The sequence below is a fragment of the Parasteatoda tepidariorum genome, chromosome X1 (assembly GCF_043381705.1).
Source record: "Parasteatoda tepidariorum isolate YZ-2023 chromosome X1, CAS_Ptep_4.0, whole genome shotgun sequence".
In the NCBI taxonomy this organism is placed as follows: domain Eukaryota; kingdom Metazoa; phylum Arthropoda; class Arachnida; order Araneae; family Theridiidae; genus Parasteatoda; species Parasteatoda tepidariorum.
In genome coordinates, this window is record NC_092214.1 from 69,711,660 (window position 1) to 69,717,659 (window position 6,000).

At 30.4% G+C, this 6,000-nt stretch overlaps 1 protein-coding gene across 1 annotated transcript in view; it reads left to right on the top strand.

Moving 5' to 3' along the window:
* LOC107451000 (dopamine receptor 2-like) overlaps positions 1-5,429 on the top strand; it is a 42,454-nt gene extending 37,025 nt beyond the window's left edge. The window contains exon 2 of the mRNA XM_016066949.3: positions 5,241-5,429. The gene's annotated coding sequence lies outside the window, so the exon portion shown is untranslated. The remainder of the gene's footprint in view (positions 1-5,240) is intronic.
* The last annotated feature ends 571 nt before the right edge of the window (positions 5,430-6,000 follow it).

Genomic DNA, 6,000 nt, shown 5'->3' on the forward strand with positions numbered 1-6,000 from the left:
CATGGCTTTAAAGGATCGTACAGCTACGTCATGAACACTGAGTGAACAAATGGGGTCATTTGCAAGAAAACAAGTGCCTGCACAAGCAGTTTGACAACGTTTGCAGCAGTATGGACTGTCAGCAAGGCGACCATGGCTTCGGCTACCCTTGACGCTGCGTCACAGGCAGGAGTGCCACCAATGATGTGATCAACGACGAACCTGGGCGCAGTAATGGCATGACGTCGTCTTTTCAGACGAATCCAGATTCTGTATACAGCATCATGATGGCAGCATCAGTGTTTGGCGACATTATGTAGAACGCCCATTAGCAGCTTGCATTCGACATCGTCATACTGGCCCATCACCTAAAGTAATGGTATGAGGTGCCATTGGATATACGTCTCGATTACCTCTTGTTCGCATTGCCGGCACTTTGAAAAGTAACTGTTACATTTCTGATATGTTAGGACCAGTTGCTTTGCCTTATCTTCGAGACCTCCAAAACGCTACGTTTCAGCAAGACAATGCACGACCGCATGTTGCCCGCACTGTCCTGACCTTCCTTGACGCAGAACATGCTCGCCTGTTACCCTGGCCAGCACTTTCTCCTGATCTTTCATCCATTGAAAACGTCTGGTCAATGGTTGTCGAACGACTGGCACGCCACCACTCGTCATTCACTACGGTCGATGAATTGTGGCATAATGTTGAAGCTGCATGGAATGCTGTAACCGTTCATGCTAATCCAATCTCTGTTCGGCTTTTATTCCCAGAAAAATAACTGCTGTTATTGCTGCCGTCAATGGAGGCTGCTCTGAGTACTGATTCCTAATGATCTATACATCCAAATATCCCGAAAATTTTATCACTTGTTCTTCCAACTATAATATATGTGCCCAATAAATATTATTCTGTTACTTGCATTCCTTTCTGGTGTAGCAATTTTACGGGTCAGTAGTGTATAAATGAAAACAATATTTGGAATATAAGATTATAGCAAACAGCAAATTGGAATATGTAGGAAAGATATCAAAATATTAGCTAGCAATTTATTTTACATTTTTTCTTTAATTATTTTTCTTTACGTTTCAACAAATTTAGTATTTTATTTTACGTATCAATTAACAAACAAAAAAATTCAAATACTAAATTTGATTTCTAATGTCTTTTTAAAACACTTGTTTAGAATTTTAATAAATAAACACAGTTTAGCAACAAAATAATTCAGGTATCATTAGGTTTTTTTTTCAGCTAAACTTTTGAAAACATACATTTTATTCATCAAAATTTAAAAATATAATTTAAAATTGTAAGCGCAGTAAAACAATTTAAAAAAAAAACAATTTAGCAGTAGAATATTTTTTCGAGAAACGGGAACTACATTAGATATAAACACGCTGATAAAATTGTTAGCAATTTGTATGAAAATATTAATAGTAATAAGTTCGCGGGAAAGATAAAAGCTGAATCTCTTCTTAAGATAAAAGATGAAAGCTTTGAAAATTACATTTAAATTTGACGAGAGCTTATTTCATGCCCACGCACGTTTATGAAAAATGCCCTGACGTTTCTGATTTATGAGCTTTAGCTCTTTTAAAAGATCTGAGGTACATTTTTGATACCGCTTAAGTTTTAGTTTTTTTATGTGCCTCTTCCCATTAATAAGTATACACAATTAATTCACATATTTTATGCAAGACATTTTAAGAAAAATAGTAAAAATTTAAAATATAAAGAAATGTTGTTCGTAATTTTTTATATAACTGAAAATATACTCTGATATTAACAATTTCTTATTGAATTTTCATCCGAATTCATTATTATTATTACTAATTATTATTATTAGTAAAATTAAAAATCAGTTTTTTTATTATTATTTAAATAAATTATAAATCAAAGATGTAAAAGCAATATTTTCAATAAATTAGTTTTTCAATTTCATTAATTAATTATTTTGTATGAACTTCTTAAAAAGTAATTATTATCAAATATCTGAAGCATATACATTCCAAGTTTAATAAACTTTTTTTGTTTATGAACCGAACTTCAAACCGGGTACAAGCTTTCCTGTAAAGTAAAGAATTGCATTGCTGATCCCTTGTAACTATCATTCTGTTGATCATGAAATTGTGGAACTCTAACTTCTAAGAAATATCTATCTGATCCCCAACTGATACGTTTCAGCCAAAATGATATATAGTGCATTAAACTTGTAAAAAAAATTAAAAAAGTTGAAAATGGAGGAAAAAAACCCTTCAAGACCTAGCATTACTGCGAAATCAATCGGGGGGGGGACCCCCCATTGATTTCGCAGTAATGAAATTAATTATGAATTAGTAATGAATTTCGCAGTAATGACCCCCCCCCCATTGATGTCTTGTCTCACTTTCTGACTCAGATACAAACGCAATTTTTTTCATTCTATCCATTGAGAAAAAGTATAGTCAAAACTACCAGAATATGGTTGAAATTTCAATGTTTCTGGCTCCATGGGAACACCAAACACCTGGCAGTTTTCACCGAAGTGCTTTGGTAATGACTTTTGGTAAAAATAACAATGAAATATGAATTTTTTTTAATACCATGCTATTTGACAGTAAACGCGCTGCTTGGTGTTTGGCCATGGTTGTTTGATGATGAAACCAGAAATTTCGGTAAAATATTCCCATACAAAAGGAAAAATTTCCAAATGATTGACTTCTATGAGGTATATTTCGTTTTTATTACCATCATTTTTTTAAACAAAAATATTCTTACAATACAAGTATGATAATTTTACAGGAACTTTTTTTCTCGTTAATGTATTTATATTTCTATTAATAAAGAAATTCCAGGACTTTCAAGATGTTTGCGTAATTTCATTGCCTCCTATAGTTCTAGCACTTTTTACTGTGAATTTTAAGGATTTTTTACAGAGCAATTACAATTTTTTCGCAGCATCAAAATAAGTCCACACACAATTAGTCACCTCAGTCAAATGCTTTTTAGTGTTAAATTGAATAAGGTAAGTTTCGAATATCAGACAACGAGAATTGGAAAAACTTCTATGGAAATTTACAGGTAAGTGTGTTATTTAAAGTAATTTTACCCCATTAGAAGTTAAAGGAAAATCAAAGTAAGAAATTTTTATTGTGATAATTTTGCTTGGATTTAAAATTTAATTATTTCTTTAAAAAATAAGTAATATTTTAACTTAATTGAATAGACAACAGATTAATAGCGCGATAACAAAATAGTTTCTACGCAATTCTACAGGGAAGCCATGAAATTGAAAAAATTAAAAAAGTGTTAATAATAGATTGAATTATATTTAAAATTATATTTCAAAATTAAAAATCATAAATTCAGACAATAAAATTTTCCAACTTAATTCTTAGAACTCACATGAGTTTAGAAACTGTAACCTTTCCAACAGATTCATGAAAATTTAAAAAAATTGGACGACGTCAATTTCAATATTTTTTACGATTGTGGTCTTAAATTTGTATACTGAGAAAAAAGTATGGTCAAAAGTGCGGTACACTTAACTGTGTTTCCGGCTCAATGAAAACACCAAGAAGTTTGATAGCTTTTACCGAAGTGCTTAGGTAATGATTTTGGTAAAATTAACAATAAAATATGGTTTTGCAATATGTGATAAAATTTGATAAATGTAGGGAAATTTAGTAATTTTAACATAATACCTTAGAGCATGGCATAAAAGTCATTTATTCAGTTAAATTTGCTTTTCAGTTTCGTCGCAGTTTTTTACTAAATGTGTGGTAATAAGATCTATAATTTGGAAAACCAGAATATCCGTTAAACCGTTACTGTAAGAACGTAAAAATTACCAAATGAATGGTTTAAATACCGTATATTATGACTTTATTAACCAGAATTATGGGCCTTTTTTTACCAGATATGTCATTATCAAACAGTGCGGTAATTTTAACAGAATTTTTTTTCCTCCATCCGTTATTTCACATTTTCCGATTCTCATCTCTATTGACATGTTAAGCGCCTAACTAAACTTATTTCATGTTGTGTTTTTTCGAAATGTTTTTTTTTAATTCTATTATTCTATTTTTATTTTTTATTTTTTAAAAATCTATTTACTCAATTTATCTTCCTCCTTTTAACTTGTAGATTGAGAATTGTGGTTTTGTGAACTGCGACTTGCAGAAGGTAATTTAAGTCGAGTTAAATGAGCAAAGAGATTTAGAAGAAAAGAGTTTTAGTTTTAATTGCAATATAAAATTGCATTAGGTAAAGTGTCCTGTTTTAACTTCCGCGGACACCTTAAGCCTGCAATAATCCCTTGACACAACTCCAACCTGCATTTGCCAGATAGGTTTTGCCTTGGACAGACATAAATGAAGCCGAAAGTTTTCAATTCTGAAGACATTGAAATCCTAGATAGTATATACATGTAGAACAAAATATGCTACTTTCGAAAGCACTTTACTCCTTTGGGGAGAAATTTAATTCCGAAGGCTTATTAGGCCTTCATTTGATGAAATTTAAATATTAGAAGAAACAATTCACTTAATAATTTACATTTTAATCTTATTACATTTAATTTTTATTTTATAAAGTAGCAGTAAACAAGTTTGAAATGAAAATTAGTGGTTTATGTCTTTGTTGACACTTAAAGCTCAACTGAACGCTTTTTTCATATGGGATTTTTTATCTTATAAATTAAATAATGTTGTTTAATAATTTTATTTTAAATTAGTTCTATTTGTATTTTAATTTCGATTTTTATTTCTATTTCTTGTTCCCTGTTTTCATAACTTGTTCAGATAGACAAAATTAATATGAAAAGCTTCTAATTTCGCAGATGTTGAAGAGGATCTTCGCGTGCATACAGATCCAACTACTCTCAGAAGCTTCTATCTTCTTTTTAGAGTGTGAGAAGGGTCGGTTTTTGATTTCAAAGAACAAAAGATTAATTTGAAGCATTCATTAAGGAGTAAACTTAGTTTAAAAAAGATTCTGTCCTCAGGAACAGAAATTATTTCCAGTAAATGCTATCGAATCCAGAAATGCGTTTCAATTGAGAAGAATGAAAAGAGCTTAGAGAGAGAGTTTTATGCTTATTTAACGGTGTATGTAGCTTTACCTAAGCTTAACAAAACAGAAGCAAATAGAAATGATATATTATAAAATTATTTAATACAATCACCAGATTTATGTAAATCTTTTCATGGGAACAAATTTATCTTTATCATACAACTGAAAACATGCATACCTTTTATAACAGTTAATTTCTGTTTCAGGTGAACTAACAGATTTCAAGTCAAAAACTAACTTTCACCATCTCGAGCTCAATTGTAAACAATCTGAGGATGTCATCTTACGCTTTTTAAACTTAAGCCAAGAAAGAAGTGGTCGAAAATAATTCCTGAATGGAATAAACGCATCTGAGTTTTGTGTAAAATTTCCTAATTATTTCTCAGTAAATTAACTACACCCTTTAAGGTGTGAAAAAATTGCTTGATTCGATATTAATTTGAAATAAAGTATTTATTCACGCAATTTTTAAAGTTTTTCAGTATCAAATTTAAATAGATATTACTCCACAGTTTTTAAAGTGTAGTGTAAAAAAACAAAAAAAATCAAATTGTATATATGATTAAATGAAACAATTTTCATAAAGTACAATGGACCATAATAGAACCATTTAATAGTCTTCATAAAGCACATTGGTTCAACATTGAACCATGATCTTTCATACATATATTACAACCTTTATAAGTAGTTAAAGTGAACTATGTTCTCTTTCAAATTATATCATAGTATTGAACATTCAAATTCAGGAAGGAATAATTTGCACTTGAATACAGTTCAACTTAGCTCCCTATTTAGATTGAAGTAAATTTGTGCAACCAATCAAATTTTCTAACCGCAAATGGTTACTATTGCCTATTGATTACCACTGTACAGGGGATTGACTGAATAATAGAAACACTTCTACGCTTGTATATTTTTGTTCATATTTATCTAGAAATAATAGAAGAATCATTTTCGATATTCAGA